This window comes from Coregonus lavaretus (assembly GCF_964263955.1).
Source record: "Coregonus lavaretus genome assembly, chromosome: 30".
NCBI classification, from domain to species: Eukaryota; Metazoa; Chordata; class Actinopteri; order Salmoniformes; family Salmonidae; genus Coregonus; species Coregonus lavaretus.
The window spans coordinates 17,186,985-17,211,304 of record NC_140017.1 but is presented as its reverse complement, the minus strand read 5'-3'; the positions used below and the strand labels follow the sequence as shown (position 1 = coordinate 17,211,304).

The window sequence follows — 24,320 nt, the reverse complement described above, 5'->3', positions numbered from 1 at the left end:
ATTCCAATAAGAGTTTACTGTACTTCTTAGCTTTGTGATGCATCTCTTAATTGTGTGTGCAATGCCAGGTTATTTTATGGGAAATATCAATGCTTACTATAACTTTTCTGGAATTCAGGCTGAAATTTCACATAAAAAAAGATGACATCAACTACTAAGCTACTAAAAGCTTTTTTAAAACACACTGGTGAAAGGAGAAGTGATTGAATCTACACAACCTTGATGTTGTTAGCAGCACGTTCTTACCAACTAAGCCACACTGGATCATATGTTATTGGTTTGTTTTCTCCCTGACAGGCCCCTCATGTGGAGAGTGACGAAGTGCAAAGATTTAAGGTGGAGATTCGAGGTGAAACTTTTCTATCGACAGAGGAGAGAAAAGTCATGATCAAACCGTACAGCCCGATGACATTCGTCCAAACGGATAAACCAATCTACAACCCGGGACAAACAGGTAATTTTACACAGAGCCAGTACACAATTAGTCTGCTTGCTAAGAAACAGGACAATTAGGTGGTAGTATGTTTCTATGATGGTTTGCTCTGTCATCCCAGAGACACTTGAAAGAGGACCATTAGGTGCAGATAAAGAAAAAATCAGCTGTGGGTTCACTCAGAATATGTACACTGGAGTTTGAACCAACATACCACATGTTAGAAGCTGTTCCTCTGCTGGACATTATCATTGGATCCGAATTGACTCATTCATCCCCCCTCCTCTCCCTGTAACTATTCCCCAGGTTGTTGCTGTAAATGAGAATGTGTTCTCAGTCAACTTACCTGGTAAAATAAGGGTTACATAAAATAAATACAAAGATATCGATAGTGTAAATATTTTCAGCGAACTCGCAGTGCAGTTTTCCTTTATCTGCAATTTATTGAATTGGGGCCTTAGTACCAACACTAAAATATTATCCAGAAAAGCTGTCAAAAGTTTGTCTTGCAAAATTCTGGTAACTTTCCTGAAAATCCCAGGTTTTTCAGAAATCCTGGCTGAAAGATTCCTGGAATCTGGGAATCCTTCAACATGGATTTCTGGAAAACCTGGGAAAGTTAGAAAAATTATGCTTCTAAAACTCTCATTGAGTGCCTGTCTTTGTCTTTTCATTGTATTTTTTACAGTACAGTTTAGAGTGATCACCTTGGATACCAGTTTTAGCCCTGTCAATCAGCTGGTGAGTGTTGAAAATGTGCAACATTGAATATTGAAAACAATTACCTGTATTTGGTCGTCCTTTAGATCAGTATCTCCACTCTTTCAAACAGAAAGACAGATACAGAAGAATCTCAAGGGTCACAACGTCACATTACTGTCTGATAGACATAGCATTCAGGTATTATGTAACACTATGTACGATATTGTCCAACCAACTCAACTCTGCGGCCTTGTGGTTAGTGTCCTCACTGAGAATGGAAGGTTGAGGGTGTCGAGCCTTACCAAAGACTCTAAAAATGAGACCTGATGCCACTCTGCTTGGCACTGAACATTAAGGAGATGGATTGAGGTTAATGCCCAGCAATAGACTAGCGTCCTGTCCAGGCTCCTTCATGCTACAGAAACAGGACATAGGCTCCTGCCTTACGGACAAGGCTTATTATGTAGAATATACTGTAAATTGTTATTTTAATTCAGCAATCAAGTAGCCATGACATGTCATACAAATCTTGTTAGTACTCCATGAACAATAAGACTTTGGAAATGGGAAATGTTTTGAACAACTATTGGGCAAAATCCAAAATCTGTCTGTTTGATAAGGCTACACAAACATTTGAGGCACATAGCACTCAGGGCAAAGGTTCTGCAGAGGTTCTCTAAATAAACCTGTGTGGGTGGATTTTAAGATCCTCAAACATTCATCACAGGACATGGGGTTGTCCATTCATATACTGTAGGTCAGATTGGAATGTATGGGATTTTTCTTCCTGAGATTGAATTAATCTATTGAATTGACATTAGAGTTCCAGTGCAAATACTACTTGTGATGTTTAGTTGAAGAGACAAATCCAACCACCTACCTGGTTCCTATAGTTGTAGACAGTTTTGCTCTTTTGGTCATTTTGTGGGAATTTGAGAGTTATTCATAAAACATTAACCAATCTTTTGTCTTGCCCTTCACAGTACAACATTGTGGAACTTGAGGTAAGAGCCTTATTAGTCTGTCAATTTATGATGACTGTCACTAAATACTACGACATAAGACAATGACTCCACCAGCTAGGTACTGGAGGTCATCATTCATTTCCACATGGCAGTTACTAGAAGACTCCCTATAAGCTTTATGTGATAACATCTGGGCCACCTTCAACAAGCAAACTTCGGAACGTTGCAGATAGAATGTAATGAATAGAACTGACGTGACTCCTTATTCTACATGTCAGACAGGCACGTTTGGCCTACATAACATATTTGTATGTGAACGTTTCACAATGTTGTGCCCTACTAAACATGTCCCTTGTTCTATGAATCAATAGGATGTTCATCAGAACAGGATTGGACAGTGGGTCAATACTTCATCCAGTGGCAACATTCTGCAGCTTTCTCACCCCCTGAACTCTGAAGCACCTGTAGGATCTTATGCTATTGTAGTGTGGATTGGTGATAACAAAATATTCCATCACTTCAAGGTAGAAAAATATGGTAAATTGAGCTTCTTTCTTTTACCTTTCATGCTACATAATATTATGGATCTGCCAGTTGAATCAATACATTACAATACTGAAACATTCATGAGTTAACGTCTGTTCTTTTATATCTAGTTTTGCCAAAGTTTGAGATCAAAATGAACCTCACCGATGAGATCAGCATTGTTCAAGAGGAGTATAAAGTACAAGTGTGTGCAACGTGAGTCAACAGTACAGTATCGCCATTTTGCAATGCACTGTAGTTACAAGACAATGTGTAACTCCGCTAAATGTCACTGTCTAATTAATCGCATTACGGTAATGCAGAACTTGATTCAAATACTATTTTAAGTATTTTAACTACTTTTACATACATTTCAAAGTAAGTATTTTGATATTGTCAGGAATGCTGTAGGTGGGTGTAGTGGTGGAATCAAGCGCAGGACACCGAAGTATAGTCCAAAAGACTTTAGTGCAATTCCCAACAAGGGAAAAATCGAACAAACTGGCCCGAAGGCGAAACTACGCACGAAGGCGACAAAACAAAAGGCGCACAAACCATGTGCGTAAAACGCTCCAAAACAGTGGAGTAAAGCTCAACCGAGCGAATAAGTAATATAATATACAAGCACAACACACGACAGAAAATCAATCACACACAACACTAGACAAACACAACGAGAAACTTATAGGACACTAATTACACTAAACGAGAACAGGTGTCACAACAAACAGACAAAAGCAAACGAACATAGAAACATGCAACGGTGGCAGCTAGTATTCCGGAGACAACGAACGCCGACGCCTGCCCGAACAAGGAAGAGAGGCAGCCTCGGCCGAAACCGTGACAGTACCCCCCCCTTGACGCGCGGCTCCAGACGTGCGCCGACTCCGGCCTCGGGGACGACCAGGAGGACGCGGAGCAGGGTGCGTCGGGTGCCCACGATGGAATTCCGTCAGGAGAGACGGGTCCAAAATGTCTCTCCTCGGCACCCAGCACCGTTCCTTCGGACCGTACCCCTCCCACTCCACTAGATATTGGAGACCCCCCATCCGACGTCTCGAATCCAAGATGGACCTCACGGAGTACGCCGGTGCCCCCTCGATGTCCAATGGGGGCGGAGGAGTCTCCCTGATCTCACTTTCTTGGAGTGGGCCAGCTACCACCGGCCTGAGAAGAGACACATGGAACGAGGGGTTAATACTTTTATATTCAACAGGTAGTTGTAATTTGTAACACACCTCGTTCAACCTTCTCAGGACTTTAAATGGCCCTACAAACCGCCGACCCAGTTTCCGACAGGGCAGGCGGAGGGGCAGGTTTCTGGTAGAGAGCCAGACTCGATCACCAGGTGCGTACACCGGTCCCTCACTGCGGTGGAGATCGGCGCTCGCCTTATGACGACGGAGGGCCCGCTGCAGGTGGACGTGTGCAGCGTTCCATGTCTCCTCCGAGCGCCGCGCCCACTCATCCACCGCAGGAGCCTCGATCTGGCTCTGCTGCCAAGGTGCCAGAACCGGCTGGTAACCTAACACACATTGGAAAGGGGTTAGGTTCGTGGAGGAATGGCGTAGGGAATTCTGGGCCATCTCGGCCCAGGGAACGTACCTTGCCCACTCCTCCGGCCGGTCCTGGCAGTATGTTCTAAGAAACCTACCCACATCCTGGTTCACGCGTTCCACCTGCCCATTACTCTCCGGGTGGTAACCCGAGGTGAGGCTCACCGAGACCCCCAACCGCTCCATAAAGGCTCTCCAGACCCTGGAGGTAAATTGGGGACCTCGATCAGACACAATATCCTCGGGTACCCCGTAGTGCCGGAACACATGGGTGAATAGTGCTTCGGCAGTTTGCAGGGCAGTAGGAAGGCCCGGCATGGGGAGCAAACGACAGGCCTTAGAAAACCGGTCCACAACGACCAGTATAGTGGTATTCCCCTGTGAAGGAGGAAGGTCAGTAAGGAAATCCACCGAGAGGTGGGACCATGGTCGTTGTGGAACGGGCAGGGGTAGTAACTTACCCCTAGGCAGATGTCTAGGCGCCTTACACTGGGCGCACACCGAGCAGGAGGAAACATAAACCCTCACATCCCTTGCCAACGTGGGCCACCAGTACTTGGCACTAAGACAGTGCACTGTCCGGCCGATACCAGGGTGTCCAGAGGAGGGTGACGTGTGAGCCCAATAGATCAATCGATCCCGAACCTCGAGCGGAACGTACTTCCGACCCTCCGGGCATTGCGGTGGACTAGGGTCGGTGCGTAACGCCCGCTCGAGCTCAGCATCGACCTCCCACACTACCGGTGCCACCAGACACGACTCCGGCAGTATGGGAGTGGGCTCCACGGACCTCTCCTCCGTGTCATATCGCCGAGACAGTGCATCTGCCTTACTGTTCTGTGACCCAGGGATGTACGTGATCTTAAATGTAAACCGGGTCAAAAACATATTCCATCTTGCCTGGCGAGGGTTCAGCCTCCTCGCTGCCCGGATGTACTCCAGGTTACGGTGGTCCGTCAAAATGAGGAAAGGGTGTTGAGCCCCCTCAAGCCAGTGCCTCCACACCTTTAGGGCCTGTACCACGGCTAACAGCTCCCTGTCCCCTACGTCATAGTTTCGCTCCGCCGGACTGAGCTTCTTGGAATAAAAAGCACAGGGGCGGAGTTTAGCGCCTGACCGTTGTGAAAGCACGGCTCCTATACCGGCCTCTGACGCGTCCACCTCTACCTGAAATGGCAAAGAGGGATCCGGATGCGCCAGCACCGGGGCCGAGGTAAACAGGTCCTTCAGCCTCCCAAACGCCCTGTCCGCCTCAGCAGACCACTGCAGACGCACCGGACCCCCCTTCAAAAGAGACGTGATGGGAGCTGCCACCTGTCCAAAACCCCGGATAAACCTCCGGTAGTAATTCGCAAACCCCAAAAACTGCTGCACCTCCTTCACAGTGGTTGGTGTTTGCCAATTACGCACGGCTGACACCCGGTCTACCTCCATCTTCACCCCTGACGCAGACAACTGATACCCCAAAAAGGAGACCGACTCCTGGAAAAACAGACACTTCTCTGCCTTCACATACAGGTCGTGCTCCACCAGCCTCCGCAACACTCTGCGCACCAGGGCCACATGCTCGACTCGGGTAGGCGAGTACACGAGAATGTCATCTATGTACACAACCACCCCCTGCCCCTGCATGTCCCTGAAGATCTCATCCACGAATGATTGGAAAACTGACGGAGCGTTCATCAACCCGTATGGCATGACAAGATACTCGTAATGGCCCGAGGTGGTACTAAAGGCTGTCTTCCATTCATCGCCCTCCCTGATGCGCACCAAGTTGTACGCGCTCCTGAGATCTAATTTAGTGAAGAAACGCGCCCCATGCAATGACTCAGTCATGGTCGCAATCAGCGGGAGTGGATAACTGTACTTCACCGTGATCTGATTGAGACCACGGTAATCGATGCACGGGCGTAAACCACCATCCTTTTTCTTCACAAAAAAGAAACTCGAGGACGCAGGGGAAGTGGAAGGCCGTATGTATCCTTGTCTCAGAGATTCGTCTATGTAAGTCTCCATAGCTTTCTTCTCCTCCTGAGACAGAGGATACACATGGCTCCGTGGGAGCGCAGCTCCTGCCTGGAGGTCTATCGCACAATCTCCCTGCCTATGGGGCGGCAACTGCGTCGCCCTCGACTTACTAAACGCAATAGCCAAATCCCCATACTCAGGGGGAACGTGCAATGCGGGCACCTGGTTTGGACTCTCCACCGAGGTAGCCCCTACGGAAACGCCCAAACATCGACCCACACACTGGGCAGACCACTCCATTAGAGCCCTCTCCTGCCACGAAATAGATGGGTTATGGGTACTCAACCAGGGCATGCCCAGCACCACCGGATACGCAGGCGAGTCGATCAGAAATAGCTGAATCATCTCCTGATGACCCCCCTGCGCACACATCCTAAGTGGCGCAGTGACCTCCCTGATCAAGCCCGCACCCAACGGACGGCTATCTAGGGCATGAACGGGAAAAGGGACGTCAACAGGGAGAAGGGGAATCCCTAAGGCTAAACAAAACTTCTTATCAACAAAATTCCCAGCCGCGCCTGAATCTACCAGCGCCTTATGCTGGGAATGAGGTGCTACCTGTGGAAAACGCACAGGTATACAGAAATGTGCAACAGAGAGCTCTGGGTGAGTGGGGCGCCTACTCACCTGGAAGGACTCCCCAGTGCGGGACCTGTCGTCCTCTCCCCTAGGAGGCCATCCCCAGCACCTAGCTGCGGTGTGTCCTCCCCGACCACAGTTGGTGCAGGAGATGGACCCCCTCGTAAGCCGACCCCTCCTCTCTCTAGCGCCAGCGCCCCCGAGCTCCATGGGGCACGGCTCGGAGGCGCTGGAGGGTGAAATGGACGGACCCCCCTCGGAACGTCCGCGGGTAGCTAGCAGGTTATCCAGCCTGATGGACATGTCGACCAACTGGTCGAACGAGAGGCTGGTGTCCCTACAGGCCAGCTCCCGACGGACGTCCTCGCGTAGACTACATCTGTAGTGATCGATGAGAGCCCGCTCATTCCACCCTGCATCCGCCGCTAGAGTACGGAATTCTAGGGCGAACTCCTGGGCACTCCTCCTCCCCTGCCGGAGGAAGACCAGACGCTCCCCCGCCGCTTTCCCCTCCGGGGGATGGTCAAACACCGCCTTGAAGCGGCGGGAGAACTCGTCGTAGGTGATGGTGTCCGCGTCGATCCTCCTCCACTCTGCGTTGGCCCATTCCAACGCCTTCCCGGAAAGGCAGGAGATCAGGGCGGACACGCTCTCATGTCCCGAGGGCGCCGGGTGCACGGTGGCCAGGTACAGCTCCACCTGGAGAAGGAATCCCTGACACCCGGCCGCGGTCCCATCGTAGGCCCTCGGGAGCGAGAGTCGAACTCCTCTGGGTTCCGGAGCGGGAATGGGCTGACTTGCCGATGGTGCTGGCAGAGAGGATGGCGGTGGAGGAGTCCCCCAGCCTCGGATGGTGGTGATCACCTCCTGCAGTGCGGACCCCATCTGCAGGATCTGGTCACTCTGTTCACGGACCTTTTCCTCCAGCGTCGCCTGGGCTGCTGCGGCTCCTGCTGATTCCATTCTTGAAGGTGTGTGATTCTGTCAGGAATGCTGTAGGTGGGTGTAGTGGTGGAATCAAGCGCAGGACACCGAAGTATAGTCCAAAAGACTTTAGTGCAATTCCCAACAAGGGAAAAATCGAACAAACTGGCCCGAAGGCGAAACTACGCACGAAGGCGACAAAACAAAAGGCGCACAAACCATGTGCGTAAACCATGTTGAGCTTTACAGTGGAGTAAAGCTCAACCGAGCGAATAAGTAATATAATATACAAGCACAACACACGACAGAAAATCAATCACACACAACACTAGACAAACACAACGAGAAACTTATAGGACACTAATTACACTAAACGAGAACAGGTGTCACAACAAACAGACAAAAGCAAACGAACATAGAAACATGCAACGGTGGCAGCTAGTATTCCGGAGACAACGAACGCCGACGCCTGCCCGAACAAGGAAGAGAGGCAGCCTCGGCCGAAACCGTGACAGATATTTTTTCTTAGAAAATACAAGTAATTCAGTATTGGAATGTATTTGGAAATACTTAAATACATTTAAAATACAACTATTTTAATACTCCATACATTTGAACCCAGGTCTGTTTGGTCCTAGGGTTATTTGAAATAGTGTATTTGGAAACAAATACTTAAATATGCATGTATTTGAACCCAGGTCTGAGCTAATGACAAATACTAATTGAAGACCTACAATGCTACTACTGCTCAATGTCATAAATTGCTTCTATGAGTAGCCTGAGAATTCAAAAGTTTGGGACAGTGGCATTTACATGAACAGTTGGGCCTGTAGTCATAAAGCATCTCAGAGTAGGATTGCTGACCTAGGATCACATCTCCCCTGTCCATGTGACCAAAAGATCACACTGACCTTAGATCAGCACTCATACACTAAGAGGCTTTATGAATACAGGTCCAGATGCATTGACAATGTTGAAAACACTTGACTTAAAGAATGCCTGCAGGTATAATGCATTATAAGTTGTTGTATTTGTAATGTCTCACATGAGGTTTATAATATACTATGTCTCTCTAAGTAGGAAATGTATGATGTTTTATGTTTTTAATGTGTTTTATTATGAAAATAAAATCAGATACACATATGGACAGCCTGTACCTGGTAAAGCAGAGGTAGAGTTGTGCCGACCTTTAGGGTACAATGTATTCATCCCAATAATAATTGATGAGAAAAATCCACAAGGAGTTCCTGATTATACACCCCCATGCCACAAAGAGTCAATAAAGGTCTGTATGCTTTCCTGAAGAAACTATCATCAGTATAATTGTTTTCACATCACATTACATTTTAATGTGATGTGGTTAAATTCATTTAAATCAGTTCTTAATGTGTGGGCTTTTGCTTGCTTTTCCCAGATGGATCAAACTGGCTGTGCTTCTCATGTCTTCAACATGTCAATTTTCACAAAGAATGGTGGCCAGAAAATGCTCATTGACAAGCTTAGTTTAAACACAAAAGTAGAGGAGGAGGGGACAGGCAAGTCATTCATCACAAGAATTTGGAGTTGGGAAAAGTGATGACATCATTTAATGTTTTCTGTTTTTAATAATGTTTTTAAATCTTATGTAAGCTGCACTGCAATTCAGCTTCTGCATTGTGAACTGCCATTGTGCATCATGGTGGCACGTGTGGTTGTGAAATAAACCATGCTATTATCATTTGTTTTTCTTTGACAGGTATTACACAGTCAGAGGAAAAACACATAGCACTCTCCTATCTGATTGGAAAACTCACATTTGTCGACACACCCAAAATCTATGAACATGGATCAATTATTGAGGGCAAGGTAAGTCCAAATCGAGTGTTATTGTTTCTTGAACTTTGTTGAATTGTGGATGCCATTTGCTCTTTGACATTACTGTTTACCTAACTACCAATGGTAGGTAACAGTGACGTATGTAGCATCACTTCATAGAACTTTCCCCCCTTTTTCATCAGATAAACGTTGTTCACTTCAACAACACACCTATCTCTGACATGTTAGTCTACCTGTTGGAGAAGAAAGACTGGTCCTCACATCGTCTCCAGAACCTAACCACGGACAGTCATGGTATTGCCAGTTTCTCCCTCAACACAACCAGTATGCCCAAAGAGAATATTAACCTCATAGTAAGTATGATTCCTTCTAGGTTTTGAAAGACTCTGAGACTCTGAAGACTCTTCATGCTCCCAAATCACCCCCTTGACGCTACACCCTAGGGCCTACCACGTTCTTGTGGAGATCTGAGAAGATTCCATTGGTATAATAAGCAATATGGTGAACTTCCACTTAGCCTATCAGAGGGCAAGGCGGAGCTCTAAGGGTTGATTTGGGATTGAGCCTTCAGTTATACTCTCTCTTCCCTCTTTTGCTTTCCAGGTAAGCAACACACCACAAGGGGAGAACACTAGATACAGGGTCCCCTATTTCAACAGAGGGCAACACATTCTCTCACTGATCCAGCCCACTGCCCCTTACAGTAAAACGTCCAGCTCTCTGGCTATTCAGAAGATGGAGAAACCACTGGCATGTGGGGAGGAAGTGTCAATCACCATCCAGTACGCCATCGTAGGGGAGACCGTCCCAAAGGGCTCTGTGGATGTCATCTACCTGGTGAGTAGAACCAGGAACAAGTTGTGACAACCTGCAAACCCAGGGTGTGTCTGAAATGGAACCCTATTCTCTAGTGCACTATTTTGACCAGGGTTATTTCAGACCTAGTCCCAGCCTCTCACCTTCAAAGAAGGATGTCCCTATACAACACCAATACTCCTCATCATCTCCTTCTTGCTGACTTGATGGGATAACTGTTTTTCCCTCCTCCAGGCCTTATCCAGAGGGGCAATAGTTCAGCATGGACACATGAAGGTTACCGTGCAGCAGGGGAGTCCTGGTGAGGAAGTTTTATTAAGTAATTATGAACGTACTGGAAGGTGCTTGATGACAATGACAGTGAGTATGGTTACATGCACACAATAAAGCGATTATTGTGGATAGGCAGATAAATATAATACTTCGATTAAAACGTTTATGTTTTGCAAGAAGAACGCTTTCCTTAATAATCCTGTTCACATGGATGTCTGAAATCAGGCTACTGATGCACTCTGATAAATGCAGAAATCGTCAATCAAAATAAACGTTTTACCTCAGCGACCATGCTATTTTTGGGAAGCATATTTGATTCTGAGTTCAATATATAAAGTTTGTAGTGAAAACTACTTCTAAGACACATTAATGTACATTCAAACTCACTTCCCTTGCGCAAAAGAGGGCATATCGCTCGGCTGGTGCTAGCAAATGAGCAGATCAAATACACTGCTGGAACACCTATTAAGGTGTTTACATGTCTGGATCACCGATTAAGTTGTGTACATGTCCTAATCATTTGAAAGATTGTACAGAAAACCAGGGGCCTCATTCATAACCGTTGCGTAAATTTAACTCTAAATATCAGCGTGCACCATTTTTGAAAAGACTGTACATACACACAAATATTTTTTATATATTTTCTTTTGCAGCCTACCGCAAATGTCACTATCTGACCGTTTCAGAAAGAAAAAAACAATTGCAAATGGTTGTGGACCTGTAAACAGATCATTTGAATGTAATAATGTTTTGCATACATATTTTCCTGAACATAAATATGCTGCACTGCCCACGAATTCTGAAACAGTGTCTAAAATGAAAACTATAGTAGGCCTACTGACAGTGGTAGTCAACTGCTGTTCACCTGTTAAATTCTACTGTATGTTAAAACCGCGCTCCTTGTCCAATGCCTAGAGTAAAAATGTGAAATGACAGTATAATAGCCTATTTAATAGGCACAATTAAATGAGAGATGCGCATGGTAATTTGTTTTATGGCTACTTCGGGAATATGAACTCATCATGGCCAGAAAAGGTGAGGAATTTATTCTGCATTATATCATTTATGTATTATGTTTACAAATAAAATATTGTCTACTCAAGAAATTCGACATTACAGTATTCAGACGCCTACAAAAGTAAATGAAAAAGGTGAATCGTCTGCGATCAGTTTTCGGATCACATAGAGCAAAATAATTGAAAAAGCGTATCTATTTATTGTGAAGTGGGCTCAATGAACTGTGCTTCGGATCACATAGAGAAAAAATACTTGAAATAGCGTATCTATTTATTGTGAAGTGGGTCCAATGAAATGAGAGATGGGACGAATGGTAGCCTATCCTAACTTGTTGTAGGCCTATGGGCTATTTCGCAAGTAGCCTATGAAACTATCACAGTCAGAAAAGGTGAGGATTTATTCTGCAATGATTATGGTAATGAAATGAATAATTAGAAATAGGTATTTATTTCATATTATTTTAGAATGCGAAGATAAAATAAATCGATTTTCGCTCACTAAGGGAAACGGATTATATTATTATTATTATTATATTTAGCTACCCGTTTTTTGTTATGAATAAGAGTGTCATATATTCCTGCACAAGGCTACTTTTGCCATCTTGCAATGCAATCCTTCAACCATGCATGGTCTGAAGTTTGCAGGAGGATAAGCACATTCTCACTTCAAGTTCAGTTTTTATAAATACCAACTTTTGAGGGAAAACTGGCGCATGTTATGAATGTTTAGGGGCATATTTTGTGCATACCCAACGTTTACATGCCCCTGGTGTTTTAATCGGCGTATGCTTTCTTAGATTTTGACTTTACACCGATTAAGATAGAGTAAGGTGACTATTGCATCATCTGTTTACTGCCATAATCAGTTTACTATCTAATTATTACTGTGCATGTAAAGGTACTCAGTGTGACATGCTCTTGCGTTGCAGTAACTGAGGGTGAAGTCACCTTGAAGTTGGCAGTGGTTCCAGAGATGGCGCCAGTGATACAGGTCCTGGTGTACAGTATGCTTCCCAGCGAGACTGTAATCGCCCACAGCATGAACTTCCCCACTGAGAAATGCTTCAGGCACAAGGTGTGTGTATATGTATGTGAAAAATATGGGTTGTTTATGAATTCGAAGGACCAATAAAAAACTTGGGTGCTGGATTTTAGGCCGGTAGAAACCACCACAGGGTGTCCTTTCAGAACACAAGGAAGCAGTAGTTCCAGTTCAAGGGTTTATAATAATAATAATTATATGCCATTTAGCAGACGCTTTTACCCAAAGCGACTTACAGTCATGTGCGCATACATTTTTACGTATGGGTGGTCTGTCACACCCTGGCTCTGGGACTCATTATGTTGAGCCAGGGTGTGTTCATTTCTATGTGTGTATTTCTATGTTGGTGTTCATTCTAGTTTGTTGTATTCTATGTTTGCCTGAGTGACTCCCAATCAGAGGCAACGAGTGTCAGCTGTTGGCTGGTTGTCTCTGATTGGGAGCCATATTTAAACTGTATGTTTTCCCTTTGTGGTTGTGGGTTTTTGTTCCGTGTTCGGTCATTGATACCGTGGACGTCACGAGTCGTGTTTTGTTTTGTATTTTGACGCTTTAACTAATTAAAGTCATGTTTGTTCATCACGCTGCGCCTTGGTCTACTCCTTACCTCGATCGTGACAGAAAAACCCACCATGCAACGACCAAGCAGCGTGTCCAGGGGCAGCTCTTGGGCTGGACATGGGAGGAAGCGCCGGGAGAAGAGACGGTGGAGGCGCGCCGTAGAGAGGAGCTACGGCGTGATCAGGGTCGTCGTCGGACGGTCGTGAGGCAACCCCAGAAAATTTTTAGGGGGGGGCACACGGCATGGACGACGGGGCTGACGGAGGAGAAAAGGGGGCGGATCCAGAAGTCCACCAGGCCAGGGGTACACCGCCCTGTACGTCCTGTGCGGATGCCTCACACAGAGTGTGTGAGGGTAGGCATTCAGCCAGGACGGGTGGTGGCCGCTCTTCACTCCAGGCCTCCTATCCGTCTCCACAGCCCGGTTCGGCCTGTCCCTGCTCCACGCACCAAGCCTACGGTGTGCGTCGCCAGCCCAGTCCGGCCTGTCCCTGCTCCACGCACCAAGCCCACGGTGTGCGTCGCCAGCCCAGTCCGGCCTGTCCCTGCTCCATGCACCAAGCCTACGGTGTGCGTCGCCAGCCCAGTGAACAGACGTGAACACTTCTTGTGCTGGTTGGGAGATCCATGTCGGTGCTGACGTAACACCTTGGTAGTGTGACCTGAGACAGCTGTGGAAGTTCGTTCTCCCAAATAAGCCACGCTTGGAGAAGATCTTCAGGTAGGTCTGGGGCATCCCACCCTCTTTTCTTGTCTCAGAGCCTCTGGACCACAACCTTGGCCGTGTGGTGTATGGAACGATGAAGCCAAGTGGATCGTACTGGCTGGCAAGGATCCGATATATGTTGCGCATGGTGGGTTCAACTTTCTCCATGTGACTGTGCTTGTAGCCAAGAGTGTCAGACAGACATTGCCATCGTAATCCAAGGGTGCGCTCTTGGCAAGAAGGTGCTTCAACTTGTCCACCAGTTTCTTGGCTTCATCTGCAGAGGGGAGACTTTGTAGACAGTTGTCTACATAGAAACAGCATTCTACAGAGAAGCGCACATCTTCTTTGGGCTCACTGTGGTTAAACGCAAGCTTCCGAAGGGCAACCGTGGTGCAGCAGGGGCTACATGTCGTCCCAAAGGGAAGTACCTGCCACTCATAGACCTCAGGGTAATCATCATGGTTTAGCTTCCAAGGGACGAAGGTTCTTCTTCCACAAAAGGGGAGTGGCGTACCTTTGAACCCCGTCCATTTCGACCCTGACTGTCTTCTCCTCCAGTAGATGCTTGGCTTCTACATCTTGTTTGGACCATGTGACGAGCTTCTCACTCCTGTATGGTAGCGTATCCAACTGCCAGAGCTTCTCTACATGGCTGAAGAGCTCTGCAGATGGAGAGACGAGGGATGTATGAAGGAACTTTTAAGGGTCCATCTGAGCTAAGTTTTGATGGCGGCAGGTCCGCCAGGGGGACCCAAACGCACTGGCTCTGTCGGGGTGATTAGATGGGGAATGTCTGATCCGATGAGCAGTAGCGGCTGCGCCTGATCCAGCGGTTGAAGGGGAAGGACTTTGAGGTGCCGATACCTTTTCTGAAGGGCTTTGACAGGGTAGGTATGCGGTGCAAGGCACAACTATTCAGCTGTGAAGGCTCTGTGGATGTCAAAGGATTGGTTGAGTAACAGGGGCCACAGAGAATGACAAAGAAGCTCCATGGATGACTAGAATATCTTGACACACCGTACGAAGTGCCAAGTCCTCAGGATTGCCTTGGAGGCCTAGCTGCTCTGCTGCTTTGTGTAGAAGTATAGTGCGCTCCGACCCATCGTCCAACAGGGCGTACGTGTCAAGTGACTTGTTGCCGCTCTGCAAGATGACTCAACTCATCTTCAGCAACACCTTACTGCTGCCGGAAGGTCGATCAACGTAGAGGGTCTCTGCAGTGGAGCTCACCAGGCCTCTGTTGGCGCCTTTGTGCTGGTGGTCTTCATAGTGTTCGTGCTAGCGTTCTTTGTAGCAGTCCGACTAGTGTTGACCTCGTGGAGAATCTCAAGATGCTTCTTCTCGCACTTCTTGCACTTAGCCTTGAGAATACACTGAGCTGCTTGGTGTTCGCGTCCACACTTCCCACATCTTTCATTTGTCTTGATCCAGGATTCTTTCTGTTCTTTGGAAAGGAGCTGAAAGTTGGTGCATTGATTCATGTAATGCTGCATGGTGTTGCAGAACGACAATACTTATTTGGCTTCTCCCGTGACTTTTCCTCCGGAGATTGGTTCTGTGCAGAGACTTTGGCTTTGTCATTTCTCTGCTCACCCCCGTGGAGGATGGTGATGGTCTTAGGGAAGGATTTGTCTTCATGTTGATCTCGGTATGAGCTAGGGTGGTCCCTGCTTTGGTCGCTACTGAACTGTGTCCCATCTACTTGTACTCTCACGTCGTACTCAAGCCACTCTGCCAGGTGAAGGAGGGTTGGAATGGGTGTCTTGATGGGGTTCACACATCTCTTGAAGTTGACTCTTAGGTTGTGTGGTAACTTAGCTAAGAGGCGAGAGACATGTGAGCCACACCTAAGTTCTGTCTGTCCATTACTCCCTAGCTGATCCAACATGCCAACCAAGGCACGCATCCTCAGAGCGAATCTTCGGAATGCCTTGGTGTCACCACTCTTGATGTTGGGGCCATCCATTAACCCTGCGATGCATTGGAGGGCAAACAGGTGGGGCTGGCCATACAGTTCTGTGAGGGACTCCATGGTGTCACTGTATGTGTACCTGCTGTTGCTGTAGGAGTTGGCAATTAGCAAAGCCTCTTCCAACTTCAGGTGGTCCAACAATATCTGAAACTTGAAGCACTCTGTTGCATCTACAGGCAGCACATTGTCGAGGGCCAACTTCAGTCTTGCAAACTCTTGTGGGTATTCATTGATGAAGTTGGGGATGGTAGGAGTTAGTCCATGGTAGGTGCACTCTCAGCTGGGTGGAGAAGGTGTGCGGTAGCGGACAGGTGAGTGCCAACGACGATCAGGTGAGTAGGCCCGGCGGCGACGGTCAGGCGAGTAGTCGCAGCAGCGATGGTCATGTGAGGGCTGACGACAACGGTCAAGTAAGTAGTCACGGCGGCAACGGTCAGGTGAGTAGTCGCGGCGGTGACAGTCAGGTGTGGGCTCACGACGGCAATAAGGTGTAGGCTGACCGCAGCGGTCAGGTGAGTAGTCACGACGATCAGGTGAGTAGTCGCGGCGGCGACAGTCAGGTGTGAGCTGACGACGGCGATCAGGTGTAGGCTGACCATAACGATTAGGTGAGTAGTCGCGGCGGTGACGGTCAGGTGTGGGCTGATGACGGCGATCAGGTGTAGGCTGACCGCACTGTTTAGGTGGGGGCTGATGTTGCCGATCAAGTGTAGGCTGACCGCAGCGGTTAGGTGAGGGCTGACGTTGGCGATCATGTGAAGTCAGCCCTCTAGGTGGCGCAGTAGGGCTACGAGTCCTGCAATGAGAAGACGATCGGTCTCACTGGTGCGATGGCTCACGACGGCGAGGGGTTGACTGAGTAGATGATGAGGATGAGGATGACTGGTCTGAGAAAGAGAGCCCTCTGATCCCAAGGTTTTCAATGAGCTGCTCTATCTTATCCCGCTGCCTTTGTGCCTGCAGTTTATCATCTCTGGTTGTCACCAGCTGAGCCCGCTTAGGCTGACTTTGATGATGACAATCTCTAGTCAAGGTGCGCCTGCTATGGGGGGCCGGTGAGTTGGCAACCGATGAAGGTGAGGCTCCATTCTCACTGTTGCGGGTCAGCCTGGGTATTGACTTGAACTGTTGGGGACCCATTGAAGCTGATTAATTTAGCTCTTCCGATAGCTCCATTATCTCCCGTGTCAACTTCTCAGTTTCCACTCCTATCAGCTTCAGGCATGTTATGACTGTTCTGGAAGAAGAACGGGTTTCTCTCTCATCTTGTACAGGAAGGTAGCTGCTGCTGGTCTTGTTGTGAGAGTAATTAATTCCACTCACAGCGCCCTCTGCTCGTGGTCCCTCGTTGGAGTGATGTGTTGTTGTGTGTGTGGTGATCATCTGCCTTGACTCGTAGCATACCTCATAGTCGACCAGACGATGTGGGGGGCGAGTCTGACGGTGGGACGAACCACAACTTGTGGAGGATCTTCTCTGGTGACTGGCATCCTTGGGCTCTGGCAGTTACTGCATCCTGCTCGTAAGGACCATGAAAAATATGGGTTGTTTATGAATTCGAAGGACCAATAAAAAGGGATAAAAAACTTATGTGCTGGATTTTAGGCCGGTAGCAACCACCACAGGGTGTCCGTTCAGAACACGAGGATGCAGTAGTTCCAGTTCAATGGTTTAAGGAAGATCCACACACACAAATACAACACCACCCTCTCTGATACTAATTGTGGTTCTGCAAAGAAAAGAGGAGAACTTAGGCTATAGCACAGTATGGGAAAAATATGCCTACAAACTAAACAGGCTATGTGGACCCAAACACATGCTAGATGCACAAACAAACAACAGAGCAATGTAGAAATATCTACACATTATAAAACATAATAAGCATGGGCGATCTACAACCGAAAATAGCCTAGCACCACAGACAAATGCTAACAAATGCTAATCGCTAATATGCATGCTAAATAGTAATGCATTCTGGATGACAATGCTAATGCTAACGCTAGCGGGAGTACGCGAGCTAGCTAGCTACCAAGTTTAACACAAATGGTACATATTTACAACAGACACTGTTTAGCTCCAAACAACAAGACATCAGGATTTTGGGACTTACATTTAGCTGCACCTTCAATAAAACATCAGAAAGAAAAGCAATTTGTTCTAAGGAGGTAGAATAAGAGAAGAGAAAAATTGGTTGTCATCAGAATGGAAACTACAGACTGTCTGAGGCCCTGGCTGGTCAGGTATTATGCTAAGTCCCGGGGGAAAGGCTGCTGATTGGCTGATACAATTATGATGATTGGCGTGACCTTATTTCAATAAGAAAACCAAAAGAAAGTTGGGGTCTTGGAAAGGAGATGAGCTGTCCGTTTTTACAGTGTGCATGTGTCTGTGTGTGTCATACCCTCATCACAAAGATATTGTGTAAACTAAAGGTGTATCATGTACACTTGTGTATGTCATGTGTGCCAGGTGTTGGTGGAGTTCTCACCCTCAAAAGCGGTCCCAGGGGAGGAGAACACCCTGCAGCTCTCGGCCCAGCCCGGCTCCCTCTGTGGCCTCAGCACTGTGGACAAGAGTGTTCACATCATGGAGCCAGGGAAGAGGCTGGATGCTGACAAGGTAACAGAGCTCACTGAAGTGAATGTCAACGGTCATACCACCATATAAACAGCTTTTGTGGTGCTGGGAATACAACCAGCTTCAGGGGAATAAGATGTGACTACAGCAGACTTGGAGTGGGTCTGTTCACAGTGGGCCAATGGGTGTGCTTTCATCAACTGGAAAGCATATCCCTATTGGTACTTAAAGGGGCAATATGTAACTTTTTGGGCGACCTGAATTCAACCAAATTCACATAGAAATGTGAGTAATAGATCTACTTGAAAGCAAGTCTAAGAAGCAGTGTATCTGTTCTATGTGTGCTATTTCTATGGTCCCCGTTCTTAAGTTTTGTTTTTGCATCTTTTACTTTTGGGTTTGTACACCATCTTCAAACAGCTGAAACAACAATATTTATGGTTATGGAAAATATATTTCACAGCAGTTTAGATGGTACAATGATTCTCTACACTATACTAGGCTATTTTGTCATATAAACTGAAATAAGGTGAACTATTTGAGTTTTAGCAACCAGGAAATGGAGGAGTGATATCTGCATAGTGTGACTTTAATAAGTTCATATTCTGGGTTGTGTTCATCAGGGCACGGAAAGCATTTTAAAAACGTTTAGCAATGGAAAATGAAATTAGACAAGTCTAAGTAGTCACTGCCTTCTGTTTGGTGCCCAATGAACAAGGTCATTTCACGTCTCCTTATTATCCCATTCCAGATATTTGATTTGTTACCAGTCAAGGAGACAACATACATTCCCTACGAGCTTGAAGATCCAGTAGCATGTTTACATGTAAGACCAAGGAGATATGTAATGCCATACCCAGATGGACTAACTGAGGAGAAAAAGGAACCTTATGAAGTTTTTCAGGTACCTTCTGCCTTGTTTTCTCTTAACTTGAAGCCTCTTTTCCTCTCTCTCGTAAGAATCATTTACCAAACTGTTACCATGCATTCATCTTCTTAAATTATACATTGCTAAAAAAGCCTGTTTGAGGAAAAAAAAAACATAGAATAGAAAAATAAAACTGAGACATTCATTAATATTGAGCTCTCTTGTTTGTGATTCTTACATTTCTAGAAACTGGGACTGAAGCTGGCATCTATTCTGGTTCTAAGAGTACCTTCCTGCCTAAGTTACAAGGGGAACCAGTACCATCGATCCTATGGTGAGATGTCCTCCTTAACACCGCTTACTCTCGTCATTGCCAGAAGTCTTTGTTGAATCTTGGGAAATGTATGGTTTTTGTTATTCTAACATAGCCTGGTTAAACCAGTCTGAACGCTGCATGCATCACCAGTGAGCGCAGCATTCGGTCTGGTTTGACCAGGCTGATTCTAACACGAGAATAATGACTGTTTTGTTTTAGGAATACCCACCAGACACTACTCCCACATTGTAGAAATGGACAGCCTTGAAACGGGTGCATCAGGTCAGGGATTTCCAGTGGCTCAAGTTGGATTACTCAGAGGCGGACATGGTGCCGCTCCACCTCCGCCACCCATAGAGACGGTCCGTACGTTCTTCCCTGAGACATGGATATGGGATCTTGTGGAAGTTGGGTAAGAGCACTGCACAGTGAGGCTGTTGCCTTATAGATGGGTTGACTGACAACGTTACAAAAATAATGCGCGCGCATCATTGAGGCAGAAGGCTGTGTGATATTATGATTCTGAACGGTCAGATAGTTAGCAACAATGACAAGAAGCTGCCATGTGGAGAATAGTCGGTGGCTCGTTTCAGCTCGTAGTATCTTATTATTGATACCATGTCTTGTTTTGAGGTGTTTTGACTCATGTCATGTCTATGCTAATATGGCAAAAACTCGCTAGCTAGCTAACCAGCAACTGTAATTATGTATTTGAGAAACAACAAGTGCTCATTGTGCAAATGTATTTATGTTTTCAATAAGCATTTGGAGGCAAAATATAGTTAACTTGTCAACAATCTAAGCCAGCCCGTCTGTTTTGCCCCATAGTTGCGTACGTGTCAGTTTTGTTGCTAAACAACCAACCCACCTATATCAAACATACATTAGTGGTCTAGATTAGGAACCTGTACCTCATTAAACTGCATTACAGAGTAGGGGAGAGTGGTGTATAATTGATAAATGTTTTACATTCGGCATCACTCCGTCAAGGGAAAGATAGTATTCTTTCTAACAAAGATATCGACATATATTTCAGGATGTTGTGTATCCCTGGAAATAATCAGAATTCATGTAAACATTACCACAGTATTGAAAATATAGCTTGTCCCAAAGAATTGGTCTCTTGGCACAAGGGGTAAGTTAAGCTGCCTACAAATTTCTGTATTGAATGAAATATTACCACTACCTTTTTAAAACCATAGCTAGGTTTCCATCCGATTGGCGACAGATTTTCATGCAAATATTTTCTATAATCTGCATAAAAACAATATGCGTATTTTCCCACCGGAGATATTTCCATAAAATTGACTATATGATGAAATTGTTATGGACAAAAGAGCGAGGTTCTTTTTATTTGTCAAATGACAGCCAAGCATCGATCATCATGTCACCAGAATAAAACCCTCAATATTTATTTAATCTGAAGCCTAATAAACTGCATGTTCTCCCGGCGAGTTGTAGTGGGAGGACCACACAACATGTCATCGCGTGATTCCAAGTTTACTTAGATATGATGGTTATTATATCAATATTTGCGCATAAAAGCGTTTCCACCACCATTTCTCGCATAATTTATTTTACTGACACAAAAAGGTCCCACCTTGTCTAGCGTATTTTTTTTGTCGACAATTGGACATTTTTACAGACAAATGTTCTGTTTCCATCAGGCCTGTCATGACATTTTTTATCCAACATACTTTACGCGCGCAAAAAGGTTGAATGGAAACCTGGTTCATGTCTATCTCTATTTCCCAAACACAATTCAACACAATCACAATCGTTTTTTTGTCTTTTAATCATTTTAAGCATCATTTAACACAGGCTTAACACCTAACACATGCTTTAAACTTTTTTTAAACACTTTTAACATAGGCCAGACCTGTTGTTACAGTGGCTTTCAAAAGTATTCACCCCCCTTGGCATTTTTCCTTTTTTGTTGCCTTACAACCTGGAATTAAAATAGATTTTTGGGGGGTTTGTATAATTTGATTTACACAACATACCTACCTCTTTGAAGATGCAAAATATTTTTTGGGGTGAGACAAACAAGAAATAAGACAAAAAAACGGAAAACTTGAGCGTGCGTAACTATTCACCCTGGATTGAGGTCTGGGCTTTGACTAGGCCATTCCAAGACATTTAAATGTTTCCCGTTAAACCACTCAAGTGTTGCTTTAGCAGTACGCTTAGGGTCATTGTCTTGCTGGAAGGTGAACCTCCGTCCCAGTCTCAAATCTCTGGAAGACTGAAACAGGTTTCCCTCAAGAATGTCCCTGTATTTAGCGCCGTCCATCATTCCTTCAATTCTGACCAGTTTCCCAGTCCCTGCCGATGAAAAACATCCCCACAGCATGATGCTGCCACCACCATGTTTCACTGTGGGGATGGTGTTCTCGGGGTGATGAGAGGTGTTGGGTTTGCGCCAGACATAGCTTTTTCCTTGATGGCTGAAAAGCTCAATTTGTGTCTCATCTGACCAGAGTACCTTCTTCCATATGTCTGGGGAGTCTCCCACATGCCTTTTTTTCTTTAAGCAATGGCTTTTTTCTGGCCACTCTTCCGTAAAGCCCAGCTCTGTGTAGTGTATGGCTTAGAGTGGTCCTATGGACAGATACTCCAATCTCCACTGTGCAGCTTTGCAGCTCCTTCAGGGTTATCTTTGGTCTCTTTGTTGCCTCTCTGATTAATGCCCTCCTTGCCTGGTCCGTGAGTTTTGGTGGGCGGCCCTCTCTTGGCAGGTTTGTTGTGGTGCCATATTCTTTCAATTTTCTAATAATGGATTTAATGGTGCTCCGTGAGATACTCAAAGTTTCTGATATTTTTTTACAACCCAACCCTGATCTGTACTTCTCCACAACTTTGTCCCTGACCTGTTTGGAGAGCACCTTGGTCTTCATGGTGCCGCTTGCTTAGTGGTGCCACTTGCTTAGTGGTGTTGCAGACTCTGGGGCCTTTCAGAACAGGTGTATAAATACTGAGATCATGTGACAGATCATGTGACACTTAGATTGCACACAGGTGGACTTTATTTCACTAATTATGTGACTTCTGAAGGTAATTGGTTGCACCAGATCTTATTTAGGGGCTTCATAGCAAAGGGGGTGAATGCAAATGCACGCACCTGTCACGACTTCCGCCGAGGCTGCCTCCCCTCCTTGTTCGGACAGGTTTTGGCGTTCGTCGTCACCGGCTTACTAGCTACTGCCGATCTTATTCTCATCACTCCACTTGTCATGTCTTGTCTTGTCAATCACACACACCTGGTGCTCATTCCCCTAATTAGTATGTGTATAAGTGCTCCCTCTGTTCCCCTTGTCTTTGTGAGTGATTGTATTCGTGAGAGCGAGTAGCTCGGTTGAGCTACTCTTCCATTTGTTATTGCCAAGGTGGAATATTTCCCTTGTGATAGTTTTGTTTTGACGCTGGGTTCGTTTTATTTATGTAAACGGAATAAACTCTGGACTTCGGTGTTTTACCTCCTGCGCCTGACTCCTTCATTCACACCGCGTCACAGAATCACTCACCTGATCTGATATGGAGTCAGCAGGAGAAGACCGCATGCCTGGAGTTGTGGCAACGGTCCAGGAGCATTCCTCGATGCTGGCCAGCTTAGGGGATGCGATGGATTGGGTTCTTCAGGTAGTACAACGCCTGGAGAAGAGAGGACCCACTCTATCGAGACCAGCTGGTCAACCGGATCCAGCCACCTACACCCCAGCCCCTGGAGGGATCCAGATATCCTGGCCACCGGCGTTTGATGGGATGGCAGTGCGATGTAAGGGATTTCTGCTCCAACTAGAGATGTATTTCTCCAGCATCAGGCCGGCGCCACTGGAGTGGGAGAAGGTATCCATCCTCGTTTCCTGCCTTTGTGGGAGAGCCCTGGAGTGGGCCAACGCGGTGTGGAATGAGGGAGCTGCCGCGTTGGAGGACTACAGGGAGTTTGCTCGCCTCTTTCGGACCGTTTTCGATCACCCGCCTGAGGCGGGGACAAGGACCACACAGGACTACGCGCTGGAGTTCCGGACGCTGGTAGCGGGGTCCTGGTGGAACGAGCGGGCCATGATCGACCATTTACAGTGCCACCTAAGGGAGGATGTCCGACGGGAGCTATCCTGCCGTGCTGCCATGCTATCTTTCTCCCAACTGGTGGACATGGCCATCCGGCTGGACAATCTGCTAGCAGCCAGAGGACGTCCTGGTAGGGGTCTGCCCGTTTTCACTCCGGATGTCTCTGACCCCGAGCAGATGGAGCTGGGGGGAGCCGCCGGTCGAGAGAGCGCAGGAGGACAGCGACAGTGCCACGACGGGACAATCCACCTCACGTCGCAGTAAACGTTCCTTTGGGTCTGGAGGCGGTAGGCAGGGTACTCACGCATCACCCCAGGTAACGAACACCCAAACTTGTTCAGGGCCCTTTGCGGCGCACTGTACGTTATCTATCTCCTTTCCCGATCACCTGGTAGTTTCCCAGTGTAAGGCGCTAGTCGATTCAGGCGCAGCTGGGAACTTTATGGACAGGGCATTTGCACGCCATCAAGGCATTTCATTGGTTCCCCTATCCATTCCACTCCCCATCAGAGCGCTTGATAGTCGACCATTAGGGTCCGGGTTGGTTAAGGAGGTTACTGTACCAGTCACCA

At 46.6% G+C, this 24,320-nt stretch overlaps 1 pseudogene across 1 annotated transcript in view; it reads left to right on the top strand.

Annotated features, from left to right (window-relative positions):
• LOC311105478 (alpha-2-macroglobulin-like) overlaps window positions 1–24,320 on the top strand; it is a 44,346-nt pseudogene that overhangs the window by 1,079 nt on the left and 18,947 nt on the right. The window contains exons 3-18 of the transcript XR_014615847.1: window positions 298–454; window positions 1,122–1,174; window positions 2,119–2,139; window positions 2,472–2,637; window positions 2,757–2,841; window positions 8,847–8,997; window positions 9,127–9,247; window positions 9,448–9,557; window positions 9,710–9,880; window positions 10,131–10,364; window positions 10,578–10,644; window positions 12,562–12,707; window positions 18,386–18,535; window positions 19,245–19,397; window positions 19,608–19,695; window positions 19,897–20,089. The product of XR_014615847.1 is annotated as an alpha-2-macroglobulin-like (transcript). The remainder of the gene's footprint in view (window positions 1–297; window positions 455–1,121; window positions 1,175–2,118; window positions 2,140–2,471; window positions 2,638–2,756; window positions 2,842–8,846; window positions 8,998–9,126; window positions 9,248–9,447; window positions 9,558–9,709; window positions 9,881–10,130; window positions 10,365–10,577; window positions 10,645–12,561; window positions 12,708–18,385; window positions 18,536–19,244; window positions 19,398–19,607; window positions 19,696–19,896; window positions 20,090–24,320) is intronic.